The following is a 24065-nucleotide window of genomic DNA, read 5'->3' on the forward strand; positions in this document are numbered from 1 at the left end:
ATGGATTATGTTTGACAACCGAGGTTGTCTTGAAGAATGCTGCTTTGTACAAAAGGTCAGAACCACCTTGCACTTTATTTTTTTTTTAAAAAAAACCAACACAAATTTGTATTCTTCTACAGTATTGTATGGCTGGTAATCCCATCCAAATATGTAAGTGTATGTAGTTAGAGACAAAAATAAGAAGGATCTAATCACCCCATGGCAAATAGTCTATGACAGCACCCACATACAGTGGTACTTCAGTTTAAGAACAGCCCTATTTATGAACTATTCGGTTTACAAACTCCACAAAACCGGAAGTAATGTCCCGGTTTGTGAACTTTACCTCAGTCTACTAACGGAATTCGAATGGTGGAAGGGCACCGGCGGTGGGAGGCCTCATTAGGGAAAGCACACCTCAGTTTAAGAACAGTTTCGGTTTAAGAACGGACTTCAGGAACGGATTAAGTTTGTAAACCGAGGTACCACTGTACTTGGTTACCCTATAGCTGTTTTTAAAGATTTCACCACAGATCTTCTTGGGTTACAGAAAGGCAAGTCTGGCTCTTGAAAAAAAATAAGCATAATCAGAGTCGCATGGGTCATTAAAAAAGGAAAAAGCAACCCTCTGGAATATTCAAGAATCAGCAGAGAAGCCTGCTAAATATAGGTTTTTGCTGTTGTCAAATAAACTACAAATTATGTGTTTTCACATAACAGAGTAAGTTATTCCTCTCGGAAGATTTTTATTCTCTTTTGAAGGGGATTGTAAAGGATGGAATATTTCACCCAAACTATTCTATATCCATCATACAGAACACATAAAGTCTACTTTCATCCCAACTTTTATGAGACCAAGCTCAGAATATAAACAGCCACTGTTTCCTGCAAAACGCATAGCTAATGAAAATCAAATGTGTACATTCTTTAATTACAACTGTGTATTGAAAAGTTGGGGATTATATACTCTGTCTCTATGGTGCAGACTTAGGCTGAATAGTTCTGTAAATTACTTATTCATTGGTTCTCTATTTTTGTTCTTTAAAAAGTCCAGCTCCCTAAAAATTGGCTTTATGCCTGCATGACTAAAATTAATGTATCATATTAACATTACCATGTTAATACAATAAAAAGCTAATTAGAAATATGGCAAATACTTGCTAATCCAGATAGCAGCTGCTCATTAATAGGGAAAGATACTTCCATTGTTTGTTTCCCTGTATTCATGTTGGCTGACAATTTCGAATAAGTGTGTTTCATTGTATTTCCAGTTTTCCGGCTACATAATCATATTGGCTTGAATCCAGAGATCACCAGGCAGAAGGCACTTCCACTTGTCCATAGTTGACTCCTCAGTTTCATCCCCCCCAGCAATGCCCCCCCCAAGCTACTAAGTGGATCTTCTGAAACAGCATGCAATGTGGCATGGGGAACTACAATGGAAAAATCAACCCTAAATTCATGGTGCACATGTAGAAATACCTGACCATGCATGGAATGTTTAGACACAATAGCCCAGGGGGTCAGCAAACTTATCACACCTTGGGCCAGTGTCTCCAGCGCCAATTGTGCGGCGGGCCGGAGGGCAAGGGAGTGTGTGCCCATACGCTTGCGCACTCGCTATTTCCAGTGCACTTCTGGGTCGGAGGAACACCGGAAATAGCTTGTGTGCATGTGCACGGGCCTCCTCTGACCCAGATGTGCACCAGAAATAACGCTTGTACATGCGCAAATTATGCCTGTGCATGCGCACAAGCTATTTCCGGTGCTCCTCCGGCCCGGAAGTGGGCAGCCGCGTAGCGCAGCGCTGGTATGAGTGGGCGGCATTGGTGGTGGCCGCCACGGGCCTGATGAACAAGTCCCTTGGGCCTTATCCAGCCTGCGGGCCTTAGTTTGGGGACCCCTGCAATAGCCGCTTACCTACTGCCTAGGGAGAGGTGGCAGTGGTGGTGTGACATGGAATGCAGTGGCAGGTGTTTTGAAGCAGCCTAGGATTCATTGGCTCCCAAGCTGGCCCCATTGCTGCCTTGTGATGGCATCATGTGACCCAATCCCTGTTTGATTCTGAGGCTGGTCCAGCAATTTGTCTGCCACCCACCTTTGATCCCAGCTGCCATGGAAGGCCCCTTTCTAGCTTTAGCAAGGCCAGGGGAGGATGTTGCTTCCTCCCTCCACTGTCCGTGATGGCTGCTGGGTCTTGCTCGTGGTTGCAATTGAACTGCTGTTCATATGGACTAGCCCTTGGTCTCATGATCCCTGCTTCACAACATAATAAACATACTGGGATGTCACAGGTTGAACTCAGAGGAGCTATCTCCTCCCCCATCGTTCAGCCCGGACACTGAGAGCTTCTGGCGGTTCCCTCACTGCAAGAAGTGAGGTTACAGGGAACGAGGCAGAGGTGGAACGCCCTCCCATCAGATGTCAAGGAAATAAACAACTATCTGACTCTTAGAAGACATCTGAAGGCAGCCCTGTTTGGAGAAGTTTTTAATGTCTGGTGTTTTGCCGTGTTTTTAATATTCTGTTGGGGGCTGCCCAGAGTGGCTGGGGAAACCCACCCAGATGGGCGTGGTGTAAAGAATATATTATTATTATTATTATTATTATTATTATTATTATTATTCAGGTGTAGTGAAATGTTGCTGCAGAAGCAGAAGGTGGTTTTAATGGAAAGACTAGTCTTTTCTTCTCAGTAGAGAAGAGGAAGCTATTTAGAAGCCGTGGTGGGTGGAATTGGTTTCAGAGCTATCCCATTTCTGATGAGATTTATAAATTCACAATGTATGGGCCCATAAGGTGTTCACGCCCCCATTGACATCCTGTAATCCATAGTGCCCCTTCCTGACACATCACATGGAAGGTTTCTACACCAGCACCACACTTTCCTGATGGCAGCTGGTGTCGTAAAGGAAACCATCTACAATGCAAATTGAAACGCAGGCTGAATCTAGACACATCGGAGAAGCAACTCAGTTAAATGTGTTGTAAACTCAATACAGGGAAATCCAGTAGGGAAAGACGGGACTCCACAGCGCCATCTGGTGACACAGTGTTATATCGCATATACAACGCATATCAAACACTTTGTATAAATCTAGCTGAGTTCACAGTGGGGACTAGGGTGATGCTGCATGCATGTTAGAGGAGCAGCCCTGAGGAAACGCAGCACAGATAGCTCTCGAGTCAGTGATGCCGAGTATATTAGCCTTCATAGGAAAAACCTGACAAAGTTGATTGGAAGTGAAAATATCCTAAACCGGTAAGACAGAACACTCTCCCATTCACATCCTTGGAGGCAAAACGGCCTTTACTGGTTCACATAAGTGGAGGGGACAATCTTGAGCCTAGGTGCCTTGTTCAGTTACAGCTAGAGCGCTAAAGGGGAAGGAAGAGCTGGCGCAAAAGGCAGATCCCTTCAAAAGGCTTTCATCTGGTTTCCAGGGAAACGACGAGTCCTCCAGTTATTTGCATATGCAGCACACATCTGGTGTATCTGAACTCTGGCTCAATGGCGTAATGAATGCGTTGTGTAAAACGAATGTGAAAATAATGTTAAAAGATTAATGGGAAATATTAAAAAGCACACCAAAAAATGGTAGTTCTCTGATGTCCCCCACCCCCTTAAACCCAGATCATTTTTGCACTCTCCTCATGTTTCATATTAGCAACCCTTGGGAACCTCCACAAAGTCAGCACTGGTAGCAGCACCTATAAGAGCAGAATTGTTAAAGAGACTCTGGGATGTGGAATATATATATAAATATAGAAATTGTCAAAAAAAGTATAACAGACAGTGGTTAAGCTTTCCAAGTGATGAGAAAAAAAAAATATAAAAAATTTACTCAGTGTGTTCCATGCATATTCCAATTCCACTTGATGAGAAAATGGAATGTAATCTTTAATTTAGGCTACAGGGATGCAGAATTATCATGCGCAAGTTTCACGTCCAAATTGTTTTGAAAACCACAGCTTGCAGGGAATCTTGGCTGTCTTGAGACAGGCATGAGAGATCCTAAAGACAAGTAGTGTTGTGTTATAGTCTAAAGGATGTTGGTAAGCAACTACTGTATACCAAGAAGACAAAATGGAGGGGGGGAATGAAAGTAAACTAAGTTTGCTTCTTTTCTATTTAATTGTAAAAGATTCATCAAAAGGGGTCAACAAGCGACTGTCCATTTGCTGCATCTGGCCCTCGGGAATGAATATGTGTAAGCCATTTCTGACATGTCGGAAAGGCCTCTTTACCCTAGCTTTTGACACCTGAGTTGTATGTTTTTAGGACTTGACCTATTTCTGTAGTTGTAAGTTGTTTTAGGGACGCGGGTGGCGCTGTGGCTTAAACCACAGAGCCAAGGATTTGCCAATCAGAAAGTCGGCGGTTCGAATCCCCGCGACGGGGTGAGCTCCTGTTGCTCGGTCCCTGCTCCTGCCAACCTAGCAGTTCAAAAGCATGTCAAAGTGCAAGTAGATTAATAGGTACCGCTCTGGCGGGAAGGTAAACAGTGTTTCCGTGTGCTGCTCTGGTTCACCAGAAGCGGCTTAGTCATGCTGGCCACATGACCCGAAAGCTGTCTGCGGACAAACGCCGGCTCCCTCGGCCAATAAAGCAAGATGAACTGTGTTGTGACCTACCTGAGGAACATAGGGTGAAGGCTGTGTAAACAGTAATAATTCAGTTCCCCTTCTCACCAGTATTTAAAGGCTCATTACAAGCCTATTTAGGCAAAAGCCCAGTCTGAGCCTCACATGAGAAATCACCCAAGGAACAATCCTCAATTCTAAAACCAATTCTGCAGATTATCAAGCAAACCCTTCCCCATGTTAGCTCCTTGAGGTGACAAGACATAACTAAGGGCCTCATAAATACATAGCATGCCTGCTGCTTCAGAGTTCAGGCTCTTCTTGACTCTTTAGCCTCAACATGCAGTTTGTATCCGTGCCGGACTGCTCTGAGAGCTGTGAGATTTTTTTTCTTTTTAATAGTCTGTACCTTTGAATATTTGTAAAAGATTGTATTGCTGCTCATTGGAAAGAAAATATGAACTGAAAGTTTTTTTGGGGGGGTATAAAGGTAAAGGTAAAGGTACCCCTGCCCGTACGGGCCAGTCTTGACAGACTCTGGGGTTTGTGCGCCCATCTCACATCTATTGGCCGGGGGCCAGCGCTGTCCGGAGACACTTCTGGGTCACGTGGCCAGCGTGACAAGCTGCATCTGGCGAGCCAGCGCAGCTCACGGAATGCCGTTTACCTTCCCGCTGGTAAGCGGTACCTATTTATCTACTTGCACCCGGGGGTGCTTTGGGGGGTATAGAATTAGATTCTAATAAGCCCATTTATGCTGTGCTATAGTGATCAAGTAAAACCCCTTTTATTGCATGAAAAAGTGTTTATAGATATAGATAGATGAGAGATAGATAGATGATATAGATGATAGATAATAGATAGAAGATAGATAGATAGAAAGATAGATGATAGATAGATAGATAGATAGATATAGATAGATAGAGATAGAGATGATAGATATAGATGATAGATGATAGATAGATATAGATAGATATAGATAGATGATAGATAGATATAGATAGATGATAGATACGTAGATAGATAGATACATAGATGCATAGATGCATAGACGATAGATAGATGATAGATACGTAGATAGATAGATAGATGATAGATAGATGATAGATAGATGATAGATAGATAGATAGATAGATAGATAGATAGATAGATAGATAATAGATAGATGATGATAGATAGATAGATAGATAGATAGATAGATAGATAGATAGATAGATAGATAGATAGCATTGCTGTATGTAGAGACAGACAGCTGAATCAGTGGGTGATTCCATTGCATTGCTTTTTAGACTCCAGTGAGCATTCACGTTTTATTAGCAGCATGTGTGTCTTGTGTAAACAGACTGGATAATAGCCTTGGAAAGTTGTTGGTACATTCCCTGTGGAACCATTTAAGGAAGCTTTTGGCAGCAAAAGTCAGTCTTGCTAGGGTACTTCCCATTGGGAGCAATGCACCACTAGTATTAGAGTGCTGCGTGTTCGCTGCCTATTAGCTGATTCTTACTATGGAGTTCATATGGGAAACCAATGTGGGCTTTTGCTTGTAAAGGGTGCTGGGAGTTATCAGGAGACCCCTGACATCCCCATAGAGACATTCCCCAAAATTCCCTGGGAAGAGAGATTGATTGTTAAGCCCTATGTTTGTCCTATGTTGCATTATGCCCTTTCCAAATGATCAGCAGCCACAATAGAACCTTTAAGACGCTTCCTGAATATTGTTTCTGAATATTGTTTTATTGACCATTGACCTAGAACCACTTAAGCTGAAGGGCAGTCTAAAGCAAATAAATAACCACTAATTTAGAAAGATATTCAAATCCACACTTACCTCGCATTTGCATGCACACACCTCTGACTTTATTCCTTGATCAAACTGGAACAAAAGTTCTCAAACTATGGCCTGTGGGCCATTAGTTGTCTTAAATAAGGTTGCCGGAAAAATTCCTCCCCCACACTTCCCCCAACAATGAATACTGAGGCTCTTTTGACCAACACTGGATTCAATGTATAGGGTAACAAGGGAGTTTGAGAAATGTTGAAGTAGAATGTAATAGAACCCAGAGGCTGATAAGCTAGGTAAGGGCTTTAAAGCGCTTTCTGCAGCGAAAAATCCCTTTGCGAAAAGAGCTTTAAAGCCCTCTGCCTTGTTTACTGGGCTCCGGAAAAGCCGTCAGGAGAGCTTCCAAAATCCGGTAAGCAACTGTCTCCCACTCCCTTTCTAATTCCTTATTTATTAGCAATCCGTTTAAACGTGCAATCATGTAAATAAAATCTGCTTAAGTTGCAGGCCTACTGTACTTGCATGTGCATATATAATTTGAAAACATAATCACAGGCAACATAATATATCCCCAAACAACGAAAGTTTTCTATTATCTTACATATATTTTCCCCACATCACAATGAAACCAGTAGTTTCATTGTCGTTATGACACTAACTACTTTACCCAAAATGTAAGACATTGGATACCTGCTGAGAAGTAGCTTTTTTTTAATAAAGGAAATAAAACAAGCTTGTTAATAATAATTAAATTAGGTAGATAATGAAGGCAGAATCAAAATGCACTCAAGGGCATTTCTGTGTGCTAAGCCGCAGTCAATTAATAACAGTGAGTGTTCATATTTTCTGCACCACTGGGACATTCATCCAGTTGGTTCCATTACAGTGGTGCCTCGCAAGACGAAAAGAATCCGTTCTGTGATTCTCTTCGTCTAGCAGTTTTTTCGTCTTGCGAAGCAAGCCCGTTGAAGGATTAGCGGATTAGCGCTTTTAGCAGCTTATCTGCTGATCGGATCAGCTGATAAGCGGCTTAGCGGCTTAGAAAAGGGGGGGAGGGGAAAAAACCAGCAGGAACTCGCAAGACATTTTCGTCTTGCGAAGCAAGCCCATAGGAAATTCGTTTTGCGAAGCACCTCCAAAACGGAAAACTCTTTCGTCTAGCGAGTTTTCCGTCTTGCGAGGCATTCGTCTTGTGGGGCACCACTGTACTTCTCAGAAAGAACAATGTTGTAACCTATAAGCTACTGACTCGAGATGTGCATTTATCCTTATACTCTATACTGGGATCTTCAAAGAACAACAGAGTAGAGTTGAGCTGTGCTTTCCCTTTCCTTCTCTTTTGGATGGTTTAAGGTTTTGGTTTCCCCCCCTCTCCCTGCAACACACAGCCATAATCCAGAAAGCATCTTTCCTTTCCTTAATGGTCTCAAATTATATTGAAGATGGGATTTGAGTGTTATACAGCAGACAGCCCCTACTTTTAAGAAGTTGAAACTTTCACCATCCCCTAATATGCGCAAAAGGTTGGTTCTTTGTCTACTTCATAAGGTCTGCAGCACAAACCTGGCACAGGATACTGATAGCTCCCATCTTCAGTCATAGGTCAGACATTGCTGGTGTGTCTGTGTGTGGAAAAGCAATTCACACTCACACTGTGCTTTAGAGAATGTGAATAAATGAAAAGCTACCTTAATATGAGAATAGTGAAGCTCCCACATATTTTCTACAAATCATAAATATTGTGGAGAGCATACAGTTTTAGATGGTCTCAAAGGTTCACTAAAACATGCCTAAGGCAATTTAGCTAATGGATTTTATTAGTGGGAAATTTTGTGTGGGAATATCTTAATCTGGCACAGGTTTCATGTGTTTTGCATAATGAGGTGTATATTTGATTGCAGTGTGTAATTTGACTGTCCATTTCAGAAAGCAAAACAAGTATTGAAATGTGTTAAGTAACAGAGTAATGGAATTCACGCGTTCCCTTAAATGGGATAGGCTAACCCTATGCCTCTTTCAGATCACTTTTAAAATGTCTGCAGGACTAACAAAGTGGAGTTGTGTCATTTAATGCTTGTTGTAATGGGGTTTTGATTTTTGATTCCCTGCCACCCCCTACTTAAAAGTCTACAAATTGTATGTGGAACTAGAGGTGCAATAGCTGTCACACTACATTATAAACCTAACTATAGGCCACCCAAGCCTACCCTGGTATAACAGAAAGGCCCAACGCCTTGACTCTTTCAAGGGATGTTGCAGCAGCTCCACCCCTCAAGAGGCAGCACTGCCCCACCATGGCCAAGAGAAGACAGGGCAAAGGAAACTAAACTAGTGCCGCCATGCTACTGCCCACTCTGTTGAGAAAGCATGTATCGAGGAACCTAACTGTGAGTTTGCTTCACATCCCTCATTTATTTGACAGATTTGGCTCGTTAGTTCATTGTTTTATAAAATTCAGAACTCCCGTCCTGGTGTCACACAGTATTTGGACTTTGCTCTTTCCATATCTAGACGTTTACAGAACTTCCACACCTTTGGCTTAAAAAGAGATGGGGAAAATACAGATGGGGGTAACTTCATCCGCCTGGCTTTCCCTATCGTACTGATGAGATGCCAGAAGAAGCTCAGTCTAGTAGAAAGATACAAATCTCACAGCCTTCCACACTATTGCCTCCCCGGCTTTCCCACCCCTTTCTTGGCATCAGATCTCAGCCAGTAGTTGAATAATGGGATACTTATCCTTGTCTAATTGATTCTTGGCCCTTAATGCCACCAAGCAACATCACATCATTTCAGCCCAAGGGTGCCAGAGGGTTCATTTATAATGAAATTATTTTAGAACGTTGTATTATTTTATTGTTGTTAGCCGCCCTGAGCCCGGCTTCAGCTGGGGAGGGCGGGATATAAATAAAAATTTATTATTATTATTTATTATTCATTACTCCTACCTTCACCACAAAATCCCATAGTTAATTGCACTGTAGGTGCCATTTCCCCCCATATACCATGAGGTTTATACATACAAAAGAGGTTTAAAGACTCTCTCAAGGCAAATCTAAAAGAAATGTAGTATAAACACCAACAATTGGGAAACACTGGCCTACGAGTGCTCCAGTTGAAGAACAGCCTTTACCAAAGGTGTCATAGACTTTGAAGACACTTGAACTCAGGATGAAAGGGAGAAACATGCTAAGAGGAAGGCACATTTGGCAAACCCCTCACCATGCTCAACTCCCATCTGGAAACCTATGTCCCCATTGTGGAAGGATGTGTGGATCCAGAATTGGCCTCCACAGTCACTTACGGACTTACTGTTAAGACCATGTTCATGGAAGACAACCTTACTTGGCTATGAGTGATCACCAAAGAAGAAGATACCATGAGGATCAGGTACGCTGAAAAACTTAATAAAATCCACACAATTAGAATGGGGGTTGCACCTTCTAATATTTATATATTCTTTGAATTGTGAAGTCCGTTTCATCTAAATGGTTATCTGGGAACACTAAGGAAAAACAGAGCATGGGATAGTTTCAAGATAAGTCTGTTAATGATCAAGATTCCTAGCTAAACAAAACACCCATAAACATTATGTTTCCTGACAGCTGCAAGCACAAGAATCTAAAATGGCAGTAGCCAATACTATACAACATTGAACCATGTAATTTACATCTTGGAGAAATTAAACACAGCATAATGGCCTAGCTTCCAGGCAACAATACTATTAAATTTGCTGCAGTAGATTATGACATCATCTGAAACCCCAGGACACACATTTCAAGCCAGTTATTATGGTTTGCATTATGTACTGCTGTTCTGGCTAGTCATCCCCCCCCATTTAATTCATTGCATGAATTGTTATTTATCATGGTTGCATGTGCAACCAGTTGCTGTGCAAAGCAGTGACCCAGTGATGCCACTGGTATGTTTCAGATGGGGGCATACAGAGGAACAGGCAACATGAGCTGTGATGGGCATAATTGGTGTGGTGAGCTGAGCTTCTGCTATTCCTTTTCTCGTGTTCCTCTTATTCGGTCCCTCTGTCGACTGGAAGGGGAACAGCTCAGTGGTAGAGCATTTGCATTCCATGAGGAAGGTCCCAGCTTCAGTCCCCAAAGGGCTGGAAAAAAGACTCCTGCTGCTGCCTGTCAGGACAGACAGTATTAAGAAAGATGGACCAATGGGTCTAACTCAGTAAGAATAAACGTGAGTGCTTGGTCACAATTGTGGGTTCAGACATGTGCCACATAACAGCTGAAGCCCAACAACACCTGGAGGGCAATCATGTTGATTACCCCTGCAATGGTAGAGGTTGGATCTTGCTCAATGTTTTTGACTATGATCATATTGTGAACCACCCTGTGATATTCAGATGAAGGGCAGTGTACTAAACAAACAAACAAACAAGCAAACAAACAAACTACCACCATTGCTTCCTCTTTCTATTGTAGCTCTGCAAAATACGGTGTTATTCATTTCTTCAGGTTTATTTTTTTCATCACACTGTTTGCCACCTTCTAAACCTAAATCTTACTCTTCCATGACCCAGCTCCTAGCAATCCGGATAAGCTGATGGAGTACAGTAAGAGTGCAGTGCTGTATCTACCGGGGGCGGGGAGCTAGCTGGGTTAGCTAGCCCAGTGTGGTGTAGTGGTTAAGAGCGGTAGTCTCATAACCTGGTGAACTGGGTTCGCATCTCTGCTCCTCCACATGCAGCTGCTGGGTGACCTTACTTACCTCACAGAGTGTTTGTTGTGGGGGAGAAAGGGAATGGAAGCTGTTAGCCGCTTTGAGACTCCTTAGGGTAGTGATAAAGCGGGATATCAAATCCAAACACTACTTCTTTTTCTTCTTCTTATTTGCCCTGGGTAAAGTATCCAGAGGGATGCCATTGAGTCTCCCATTGTGTGTGTGTGTGTGTGTGTGCGCGCGCGCGCATGCAAATGCATGGGGAGGGCAAACGAGGTCTTTGACCCACATGAAATAAAGCCCAGTTTCACCCCTGCAAGGATGCACCAGCAGGTCTTTAATCAGCCTAAATCCAAAACACAGTCCCCTTAAGCAAGACAGCTCTATGAGATTCTTGAAGGGGAGATTTACACATTTCTGTGGCTCAGTTCTCCTTTGGATCCCTCAGCAATAGTCTCCTACACAGCACCACCTAGGTATTTGTTGACATTTTAAAAGTATGATGAGTATGTGTGCTCACTGCCCCACATACAGTTTGCTGTCAATAAAACTCTATCAGCGTATACGCTTACTGAGCTGTCCCCATTGCTTTCTTCAGTTTCCATCTAGTTTAGCAGTAAAAAGAAAATAACAACAATTTAATGTTTATTCCAGGGGTCCAAGATTAACAGATAGTGCCCCTGCAGCCTCTTCTCACAGATAGAGGAGAATTCAATGAAAATGTGATTAGCAGTGGGAAGGTGGAGGGAATGCAGCTAAGAGGTGGTGGACTGGCAGCCTCATGCTTTATATCATTGTCCACAAAGGAATGGTTAATGCACTCCTGCAATTATGAAAACCAAACAAATGCTGAATTGATGAACATGACGACCTGTAAGCTTAGCTCAGAAGAAGTGATCTGAGAACACAGTGCATTCCCCTCCCCCGTTCTCTCTTCAAGCAACATGCCACATGGTTGAACTGCTTGGCTAATTTTCTGAATTTCTCCCCTTTCCTTTCTTTTCTTTTTGCTCTTATCCCATTTATTCTTTAATAGCCATCGGTACTGAAGCTGATGTCTGCAAAAGCGAGTGAGTTGATTAATAGGTATTTTATACATCTGGTATTTTCTCATAAAAGACTGGTAAACTTATTTCAATTATCATACCACCAACAAGGATGCAATCTGTTCACAATGGCTGTTTACGAATGGCTGCTTTGGGTAATGGCTGTTTTCTTAGCATGGGAAATGAAATATAATATTATTAAACAGAGATATGCAGAACAATATGTCAACTTATCCGTCTTCCCAAGGTTTATAGGCTTCATTTTTATTTTTTTACAATGTTTATTTTATTTTATGGGACCAAACGGTAAAGTATCTCCTACTTGCAAAGACCTCATTTCTTTTATTTTTCCTTTAATGTCCTTGAATATTAGCTTCTACAAACTTGTAAGCAGTCAGTGCAGGAAACCTGGGGTAGGTACTTATTAATTCAGTTCAGATAAATGTGTTAGAATGAAAGTGATAATGAAGCAAGATGTTTATCTTTGAAGGAGGAGGTGGTAGGTTCCCTCTGCCAGAAAGTGAAGGCATTTCCTGTTCTACTCCACCACCTGTGAAAGTGTCACACACTGGTTCTTCATGAAGAGCTGTGCCAATAAAACCCCTTTGGGTTTGCCAAAGATGCTAGGCAACATGGTACTGGGTGAACTGGAGGAGGAGCTGTGGGAAAAACCCCCAGCAAAGGGCATTAAATACAGTTCATATAATCACTTCCTCCAATAGCAAAAGCAGGCAGTGAGTGTTGGCAGGACCGGATCAAAAATGAGACCAAGCAAAGGTGATGAACCAGCTCAGGGAAACCCTGGTGCTTACAGAAAGTACTAAAAAAAAACAAAGCCAACACAGCCTTTCTTAAAAGCCCAGGGGCACCCCTACCTACAAACCCCAGCCCAATAAGGAATGTGGATTGTCTGCTGGAAAAGAAATCAAGAAACTGGGGTTTGTGGTGGAAAAGCCTTATCGGAGTGCAGAGAGAGCTGGAACCCTGAAACCTACTCTGCAGAGGAGAGGGAGAATAAACTGCAACATTTGGAAGAAAGTCACACTTGTTTCCTTGAATAGCAAGCTCAGGTGAAGTGAAGGCATGAGACAGGAGTTGGTAATGCAGGTGAGCTGTGCAGAAGCACGGTGGCGAGCATCCTCCAAGCAAGCTGCCGGCCAGCTCTGCAGAGGCTCCTTTTATTAGCAGAAGTCAACAATTGGAAACAGTAGTAAAACCACCCTGAACTTCACGTATTTCCATCTACGCACATTTCCAGCGTTAGCAAATACACATGTCAGCAGGTGCTTCCCTCGAATGTTCCCCCCGATACTTGATTACATCTGTGTTCCCCGCCATGCTCCAGCCAAGCGATATGTGAAGCAAACAAATTGTGAAAGGACAAAAGGTCAGGGGGGAAACCCTGTTTTCTAGCCAAGAAGGCAAAAGGTCAGGGAAAGCAGGCATAACGCTCCTTGACATACTGTTGCACGTCTGGTGCGAGGTTTGCCTTCGCAAAGCGGAGCGTTACCTCTACACTCAGGTGGGGGTGTGTGGCTGATGTTGCACGCGATCTCGTGTGTGATGCCCAGACATGTGTGACATCCAGGCATTGCGTGGCAACTCAGCATCCCTAGTTGGTGGCAGCTCCTGCCCTTCCTTCTGCCAGTGACGCAGGCAGAGGGCTGCTTCCGCTATGCAGCAGGAAAAAGTGGAGGAACCACTGACACATTCCTAGTTCAGACACAACATTTGGGGGTCGCGAACGACCATCATTGACGTCACACGCAACACCCAGATGAACATTGCAGGAGCTCAGCGCCACCCCCTACTAACAAATACTAACAAACACCGCAACACCAGAGTCATCCGCAACTGGACCTAATGGTCAGGGGTCCCTTTACCTTTACCACTGAATTATGGTCACACACATGCAAACATATACAGCAAGAGCTATGTTGTGATACAAACGCTATCACACTAAATCTATCAAACGTAACTTTTATAGTCCCTTTCACAGGTCAGGAATACGACCTAGTTTTTACCTTTTTTCATTATATATCCAGTACTGAAGAAGAAGAAGAAGAGTTTGGATTTGATATCCCGCCTTTCACTCCCTTTAAGGAGTCTCAAAGCGGCTAACATTCTCCTTTCCCTTCCTCCCGCACAACAAACACTCTGTGAGGTGAGTGGGGCTGAGCGACTTCAAAGCCAAAGTATATTGTGGCCTGGGATATCCATGCAAAATGTCATCTGTATCATGTTCACACACACACACACACACACACACACTCCCTGCTGACCCATCAAACCTTGTATATCTATTTCTGAGGGGGGAAAGGGGGGGAATATATATTAGTGTTGCAAATATATTAAGGAAAAAGGAAGGGAATGAAACATATACCAGCTGTTACTTTTCAGTTTAAATGTAGAAACTGTAACTGTAATGGACTGGGCTATATTTTTAAACATGTTTAAAAATTAAAGAGTATTTAGCACACAGAGACTCGAGACTATATACCTTTCAAAAATATGGTAAATGTTTAATTTAAGAGCAGAGAAAGCAGATGGTTTCTGGAAACAGAAATCTCAGTATTACCGAGCAGATGATATCCGTTTATAGTTTTATAGAAACCTTTTAGAAAACAAACTTCCAAGATCCAAGCAGCGAAGGCTGGCCCATGAGGGCAAATGTGGCACGTTCCCCACCAACCTTAGCCTGTTCGCAGTCCAGGCTGTGGCACTGCATGTCAGCTGCCTCCTCCTTAGTCTCAGGCTCCGTACACATCATACATTTAAGGCATATGTAAAGCACATTTTGGAAGGGGTGCGGGTGGCACTGTGGGTTAAACCACAGAGCCTAGGACTTGCTGATCAGAAGGTCAGCGGTTCAAATCCTTGTGACGGGGTGAGCTCCCGTTGCTCGGTCCCTCCTCCTGCCAACCTAGCAGTTCAAAAGCACGTGAAAGTGCAAGTAGATAAATAGGTACCGCTCCGGCAGGAAGGTAAACGGCGTTTCCGTGCGCTGCTCTGGTTCGCCAGAAGCAGCTTAGTCATGCTGGCCTCATGACCCGGAAGCTGTATGCCGGCTCCCTCGGCCAGTAAAGTGAGATGAGCGCCGCAACCCCAGAGTCGGTCACAACTGGACCTAATGTGGTCAGGGGTCCCTTTACCTTTACTAAAGCACATTTTGACCCAAAGAATCCTGGGAAGTGTAGTTTGTTAAGGACTATAGGATATGGTTACCAGATTTTTTTCAATGAATCTGGGGACCCTTTTTTTTTTTTTTTTTTGAAGCTGAGTAGCAACAGGGAGTCAGTAGTGGGGATGGTGAGGCAAAAGACCCTGGGCCCAAGCACACATGCATATTGTACAAAGGTGCAAAGCCCTACTCTCGCATCCTGTGAAACATAAATGCACAGAGTTTTTTAAAAACTGGGCAACAAAGCGCCACCCACCCATGACTCCCGAGCCTCTCCCGATCTCCTGCCCCCTTCCTCCTTTGTTTTGACTGATTGGGGGAGACATGGGAGTCACGGCTGGGCATGTGTGCCATACTGCTAATTTACCACCCCTTATTATCAAGCACAGGCTTATGATTTTCCTTGTCACTTTTATCCCTCTCTGCCATTCCATGTCCTATCCATTTTGAGATATAAGGTTACATACATTGGGAGGGCCATAGCTCAATGTTAGAGCATTTGCTTTGCATGCAGAAGGTTCCAGATTCAATCCCTGTCAATCCAGGTAGCGCTAGAAAAGATCCCGTCTGGAATCCTGGAGAGCCACTGCCACTTGGTAGGAGCTAGATGGAACAATGGTCTGAGTCAGGACAAACAGCTGCTTATGTTTCTACTTCTAACATTAGAACCTCAAAATCTGTATAATGTGCTATCTAGGCATTACTCATCTGTTTTTGGAAGCTAAGTTTAATGCTAGTTGACCTGATACTAGCCTGCATTTATTGTTGTAAAGAAGAAGAAGAAAGTGAGAGGGATGAATTTAAATTCATTATATGCAACAATATAATGGAGAAAATAGTAATCAAACTATTAAAAATGGAGTTGCAAATAGTAATTACAAAGATGGTTGCCATGCAACTGGAAGGATTCCTACGAACACTGCACGCAAATCCATTTGTTAAGTATGCTGATATTTTGCCTTGACCTTTTCCAGTTATACACCTGACCAGACAGTCTGCCGGTGGATTTGCGAGGATGATAACATTAAAGGTACATTATGGGCTGGGGGAAGGAGGTGGTGGAGATGAACCAGTTGTGCTATTTTTTTTATACTAAATATAGTAAAACGATTTTCATTGTATTCAAAAGGTTAGGGATAAGGAGTTCATGTGCTTAAAAAAAAAAAGCAATTCACATAGAGATGGCTTTGTCAGTATGGATTATTTCCCCATTATAAATTAAGGGGCCCAATCCAATTAATCCTCTGTTGCACGCCAGCCTGATCTCCAAGCAGTACACGATTCATGGGTTCAGGGGTTTGGTTTCCTCAGAATGTGGCACAGCAGAGACTGTGGTGTCTTTTTGATATATGGAGCCATATATACAACCTGAGCCTATAATGGAGGGGTTCACTGTGGGAATGTTCAGGGAGGCAGGAGAGGATATGTTGCTTAATGATATCCTTCCTGACTTGCGTTAGCAAGTTCTATATCTTAGCAGAGTTTAAACATTCCCCTTTAAACAAACATCGGTTTGCTTGTTGCAGGCTAGTTTTAGCCTCTAAATATAGAATTCCTGGTAAGATCCCCTCTTGTCCCCCTTAAAAAGAATAAATGTGACAATCTTATTAAATTCAATATAAAAGTAGTTTACTCACATAAATTCAGGTCACAGTTAGATCCCTGAAGGAAGACTTACGTTACAAAAGTATATACATATGTGGAACTATCCCATAAGGGAGTTAGTTCTCAAGGGACTGCAAACAAGCAGTCACTTCTGCTGACTCATAGAAAAACAAAAAGGAGAAGATCTGAAAAAGAGAGAGAGTGGTGTGCTTCCTGCCTTGCTAGATTAGATCACGCCTGCCTCTAGTCACATGCAGAGGAAGTTTGTTCCAGTTTAGGAGGAAACAGGATTTTTCTCCTGGCTGGTACACAGCATCCACTAGCACGTCCACTCCTGTACTTGACTGCTATGTGTTTCACACCCCAATCGCCTTCTCAGTCCGGCCCACGGACGGTCTGGGAATCAGCGCGTTTTTACATGGCCTCAGTCCTGTATACCTGAAGGAGCGTCTCTACCCCCATTGTTCAGCCCAGACACTGAGATATAGCTCTGAGGGCCTTCTAGTGGTCCCCTCACTGTGAGAAGTGAAGTTACAAGGAACTAGGCAGAGGGCCTTCTCCGCAGTGGCACCCACCCTGTGGAACTCCCTCCCATCAGATGTCAAGGAAATAAACAACTATCTGACTTTTAGAATATATCTAAAGGCAGCCCTCTATTGGGAACTTTTTATGTTTGATGTTTTAGTATGTTCTATGAGCTGCTAAGAGTGGCTAGGGAAACCCAGCCAGTTGGGCAGGATATTTAATAATAATAATAATAATAATAATAATAATAATAATAATAATAATAATAATATCTGTTCTACAGAGCTGCATACAGCATACAGCATACAAATAGAATATTTCTCTAATATACAAAACTCACCACACAAGAGTGTCACTAGCATTATGACTTAGTAAGCTGCTCTGTTGCCAAAAATGCAGATGTATGATTTGGGTTGAAAGTGTGACCCACTGTATAGGATATAGACTATTTTCGTGGCTCATTTATTTCATATAGAGGGAAACAGTCACATCACGATCGGAGTGGAAGAATTTATTGAGTTTCGGGCGGGGGGGGAGAAACTGATCTAATAGATAGGAATATCCCTAGGCTATGAAAAGATTGGGATGTATAAACTTCACAGTGCCCTGTGCTTCTCTGAAAATTGAGATTGAAATCTCTGAAAATGGAGGGAAAATGTTTATCCAATATAGGCATTATAGAAAGAAATAAGTCATCTTTGTGACACAGATACATTAGATTTTAGCAAATCTCACACTCTTCAGGTAAATGTTTTTCCCCTCCCAGTAACCAGGTTCACCCTCAGCAATAAAGCTTATTAGATTATGCAGTATATCATACGTCCACGATGAAAAGATTATGAACCTACACACCCAGTACACATTATGAGGTGTTAGAAATATACTTATAAATGATTAAGGCTGGAATCCTGTACTCTCTTACCTGGAAGTAAGCTCTGATGAAATCAACAGGGCTTACTTCTGAGTTGCCATCTATAGAATTGCCATGCACATCTGCTTATTTCATAGGCAGGGACTGCCTGAAGAATTTTGTGGTGAAAGTCAGATTTTTTTTTGGGGGGGGGAGGCATTCGAATTTGATGGGGTTTTTTCCTCTCCAGAGTCTCTTCTTATCATTTTGAAATTTTATATTCAAAACATCAAAAGAGTTGCCCCCTTCTCTTCTAAGGAAATTTATACCTAATTTTCTTATGAGGTTGCAAAAAAATTCTCTCTTGCTATCTACTCTACTACTTTTGCTTTAAATTTCAGAACTGTGCTTCACATTCTCACTTAGTTCTGGGTTTATCCAGAGTCCCCCGACTGTCATACCATATTACAGATTGGGCACTACATGTTTGACAGTTTCCGCACATAAAATGCTCCCTGCACATAGAAAAATAAGCACAGACTTTGTCATTGACATGCGACTTTTCTTTTTCATGGCTGAAATGTAAAGGAATTACAAAATGAAATGTTCTGCTGTTGCAGTCTGAAATGGATCTGTCCTCTTTGAATACATGGATGATCCACTCTCTAATGATGGTCTATTCCTATGGCCATCTCATTATGTGAAGCCATAGTCAATAAGGTTTTCATGCTCTATCAACAGGCATTCATAGACATTGCTATAGCTTAGTTTCCACATTCACTTGCACCCATGGCTTTTCATTTTTTTAAAAAAATGGCTGCCATGGCTGAGGCAGTCATATGATTGAAAATCATTCACTTCCACCTGCCCAAATCCAGTTATGAAAGTTCAAGGTCAGAGGTGGGGAGTGTAAATTCACACTCACTTCCACTCTGATTTACAAATAAGCACTGGATTTATGCAGTCCAAGACAATGCTTAAGTAATGGCATATCAACTTAGCAAAACAATAAAGTAGGGAACAAGAGATCATCTATAATTTTCCAAATAGCCATATTTAATTTCATCACGCAGCTCAACCACCAAGCCTGAGACAAGGCTTGTATGCTTTTGTGTTCCGTTCTAATAAAACACTTCATTTATTTTTATTAAGATTAGAATCTTACCTCAACCTTGTGAACCGCAGCTCCTGTTGAGAAACAGAAAGAGAATTGTAATTTTATTTTATTGTATTGGATTCACCGGTTATTTTATAAAAAGGTAACACCCTGATTTGATATTGCACATAAAAAACAGGCAAAGATCCTTTGTCAACTATCCAACTTTAATCCAACATTTTTTTTATAAAAAAATTAGTCCATTCCTACCATGCACCATGCCCAGAGAGTTTGCCATATGCCATAAAAAGTCCACTTCCTGCTCCTTGGTGTATACTGGTGGCCACACATGGATACAAGAATCATTTTGTGCCAGAGTGGAAAATAGGAAGCCTGCAGCCTTCTCCCCTTTGCTTGGTCAAGGAAGGCAATCTCAGTGTGGGGCAGTGGTTAGAGAGTCAGATTAGGATATAAATGCAGTAACTCTTGCTGGCCTGGTAGCATAAATGGAGCAATATTGTCTTCGGCTCAAGCACTTGCACCTAAAGACCACGGGCTGGAAACAATTAGATGTAGATTTAGTACACTGGCCTACCTACAGAAGGGACTTAATTCCAGTCATTCTCTGAAGTCACAGAAAACGAACTTTATTAACCAGATAATAGGAAAGAACAGCACCACCATTATTTATTTATTTTTAATTAATTTGAGTGGTATTCAACAAAGTATCCAACGTTTGGCTGTGCAATAGAACTTCCCTTCCCTGTCCCCAATGCCCTCTAAATCTGTTTTGGGTGTTCCTGCAACCTTCCAGAGTAGATTCAGGGGGATGCAGAGAGGGAAGAGGAAAGGAGAGGAGAGGAGGATCTATGATCTATGATCCATGGAAATCCTTGCACTAGCAGAAGTGCTTTATTGAATACCACACTTTGTATCTCATAAAGGCATAAGTCTGCAATAATAACCTCACTTACTTTGGAGTAAGTCCATTGAATTCAATAGGACTTACTTCTGAATGTGCATGGTTAGGATCGCACTGCTTGCCATTAAATGGATATACAGTCATACCTTGGTTGTCAAACGGAATCCATTGCGGAAGTCCGTTCAACTTCCAAAAACGTTCACAAACCAAGGCACAGCTTCCGATTGGCTGCAGGAGCTTCCTGCACTCAGTTGGAAGCTGCAGAAGTTGTGTCAGACGTTCGGGTTCCAAAGAATGTTTGCAAACCGGAACACTCCCAGGTTTGCAGCGTTCAGGAGCCAAAACATCCAAGTTCCAGAGCGTTTGACAACCAAGGTATGATTGTAGTCCATTTTTATTATTCAGAGTTCTATGAAACAAAACATAATTGTTCTCAAACACTAATTTGCCATATTTTAATTGAGAAGCTGCAACAGAGTGAGTTGGCTAATAAGCCTTTGCCATTAGAAAATGGCTATTTAAGGTTCTCAAATGTGTGACTAATATGGCATCTGGAACACTCTTTGTTTGCATTATTATTCTACCATGAATCAGTAGTTTTGTTTATTGCTTCTAGAAATACAACTTTGTACTGTAATTTGCAATAAAAGATCATATTTCTTGAATAAGGCCTGCAACCTTTACTGAAATACTATGAAGAAAATTGAGCTTTCGGCAGAAAGATCGCTTTATATTTATACAACATATAAATAAGGTGAAAATTACTTTCCTTCCTATTAACACCTCCACTGGAGACCACTAACAAAATGCTTCATTATATCCACTCACTGACTCAATTAAACTTGAGGTGAAATCATGTCAGAATGATTTTCCGTAACTTGAGGAAAACAATACATTTTTTCTTCTTTTGGGGGGTTGGGTTGAAAGACCAAAAAAAATAGGCAGAAGAAGCTCTTTTCTGCACATTTATTTCATCTGAAGACAGAAGATAAAATATATTTATGATGTTATCGGGGCAGGCAAGAGCCTTCTAAATATGTTATGATTTAGTAAAAGTTACAATTAACCAAGGTTTGATTAAACTTTGCTAAACATGGAAACTCCATGGATCCAGTTGTGCTAAGGAGCCAAGCTAGTTCAGCGAAGCTAGCAGTTTGGACCATTAGTAAGGGACAAAGGCCACGGATGGCCCATCAAGGGAACCATCAGAGATCAAGGCTGCCAGGCAAAAGGGAGTGGGGCCCCTTCTTTGCTGGGTTTATACATAGAATCATATAATTGTAGAGTTGGAAGGGTCCCAGAGGATCATCTAGTTCACCCCTTGCAATGCAGGAATATGTAGGTGTCCCATATGGGAATCAAACCTGCAACCTTGGCGTTGTCAGCATCACATTCTAAGCAACTGAACTATCCAGGGGGAGGAAGAAGAAGAAGAAGAGGAGGAGGAGGAGGAGGACTCCCCTTAAGGAATCTCAAAGCGGCTAACCATCTCCTTTCCCTTCCTCCCCCACAACAAATACTCTGTGAGGTGAGTGGGGCTGAGAGACTTCAGAGAAGTGTGACTGGCCCAAGGTCACCCAGCAGCTGCATGTGGAGGAGCGGAGACACGAACCCAGTTCACCAGATTACGAGTCTAATGCTCTTAACCACTACACCACACTGGCTCTCAGGTTTAGGGTTTCAGTTTTGAATGAAATAGCCTAGGGGAAGGTCCTTGGAGTCAGTTAGCAGCAAGAAGGAGAAGGAGTGGCAGAACTGCAATACAGCTGGGACACAACAAAAAGACACAGAGGATGGTGTTGTTGTTGTCTTTGAATCCATTGCTGCCCTTATGGGGGAAGCCGGGCTACCATAGGATGGGAATGCCCTGCAATCCCTCCATCTACAGAGTGCAGGTGTAGCATATGGAAGAAATCCATCTGTTTCAGGCAACAAGAGAAGGGTGTGCCTTTGGGAGTGAAGTCAAATCATTGGAGAGTTACAGTGCCTGCTGTTGCTGCAGAGACCAAAATGGGAGAGCCAACAGGAAAGAAAAGTGGGAGGCATCTAAGGAAACTGGTGTGGCTTCATAAGGAGCTTACGGATGAGCTGAGATTTAAGAAGGGCATGCATAAGAAATGGAAGAAAGGAGAAATCCCCCCAAAAAGAGTATACATAAGTAGCCAACAGTTGCAGAGCGAATGTCAGGTGGGCTAAAGTTTAGAATGAGCTCAGTGTCAGGAGTTCAGCCTACACTCGAGTAGGACCCTGGCAGAGACACATGCCCGAATGGCATGTTCCCTCCCTCCTGGTCGATCGTTCAGGAGCTTCAAAAGCTTTCTTCAGCCCGAACATCACAGCGACCGATGCCAACCAACACCGGCACACTTAGGGATCCGCAGAGTTTGCACATCATGCCTGACAAACCTCAGCAACTCAGCGTTTTGGCTAATCTACTTTATTTACATATAAACACACACGGAGCACTGCAACATGGCTCCCTCTCTCTCTAGCATCAGACAGCAAAAAGAAAAAGAACAAAGGACAATAGTCCCACTTCACGGAACACAGTAACACAAACATCCTGTCTCCGTCACATCCCACTCTGTGGAGTCAAAACATATACCGTCATTTGAAAGACAACAATCCTATGACTGCAATCATGAAGCAGGAATTCTAACACTCAGGTCCTGCAAAAGAGGTTAAAAATAATTTCTAAAAGGTTTCTTTGGCTATGTTCAAAGCAAGAGGGAGAAGAACAAGCAAGTGGTAGGAGCTCTGCATGGAGAAGATGGAGAAATGCTATTGGGTGAAGGGTAGGACTCAAACCAAGGGCTTCAAGTTATAAGAAAGGAGATTCCGACTAAACATATGGGAAAACTTTATGAAGATGTTTGACAGTGGAACAGTCTCCCTTGGGAGGTTGTGGACTCTCCTTCCTTGTAGGTTTTTAAACAGAGGTTGGATAGCCACCTGTCATGGATGCTTTGGCTGAGATTCCTGAATTGCAGGGGGTTGGACTAGATGACCTTTGGGTTCTTTCCAACTCTAAGATACTATGATTCTATGATAACACTCTTTGGAATTCATGCCGTTGGGTTTGTGTTGAAGAAATGGTGTGGTGGCTGAAAAATATAGTCCCTGTGACATTTTAAATCAGAAATAGCTTTCTCTGTTGCCTAATTTCCCTCTAGAACCTGGAGAGGTGAATCAGAAGGATACTGACATCAGTTGAAATAAAGTTTTACATTGTCTTTTATTGCGCAAGTGGGAATCATAAAGCACCTGACAGATTGAGGAATCAGGGATGCTCTGAAAGGTGTTAAAATATGGTATAAAAATATCTTTATAGTGATTAGCATGAGCAGTTAAGGTGAGGTAGACATGTTTTAAGATTTATAGTGGAACATTAGCCATTTGCTTTAACTATGAATTCATCAATTGCCTAGCTCTAGTCTTTTCACATAAATGACTTCTAAAAGGCAGGAAAAGGAAAAGACATAGAGAACAGCTACCACAGTAGAAGGATTGTGCATCAGCCATCTTGTTTCTAAGAAAAATTGACATATTCTAATGAATGGCATGTATGTTTATCTAGGACAAGAGTCTGCATTTCAAATATGAACATATACCAGCTTGAACCAAGAACCTATTTTTTCCCCATTTACAATTACAAAAACGTCAAAACACTGACTTTTCATTTGCATTGCTGTTCGCAGGAAAACAACAAAAACACAACAATATACTTACTATGTGTTGTGTGAAAAACTGCTTTATATATTTAAATCAATCTCATGAACTGTCAGCTACTTCCAAAGTTTCCATT

The 24065-nt window shown here is 42.3% G+C and overlaps 1 protein-coding gene across 25 annotated transcripts in view; it reads right to left on the reverse strand.

Moving 5' to 3' along the window:
- PTPRD (protein tyrosine phosphatase receptor type D) overlaps positions 1-24065 on the reverse strand; it is a 1176641-nt gene that overhangs the window by 560412 nt on the left and 592164 nt on the right. For all 25 annotated transcript variants that reach the window (XM_082204501.1, XM_082204490.1, XM_082204511.1 and 22 more), the window contains one exon: positions 19408-19430. The gene's annotated coding sequence lies outside the window, so the exon portion shown is untranslated. The remainder of the gene's footprint in view (positions 1-19407; positions 19431-24065) is intronic.

This window comes from Podarcis vaucheri (genome assembly GCF_965113315.1).
Source record: "Podarcis vaucheri genome assembly, chromosome: 17".
Lineage (NCBI taxonomy): Eukaryota > Metazoa > Chordata > Lepidosauria > Squamata > Lacertidae > Podarcis > Podarcis vaucheri.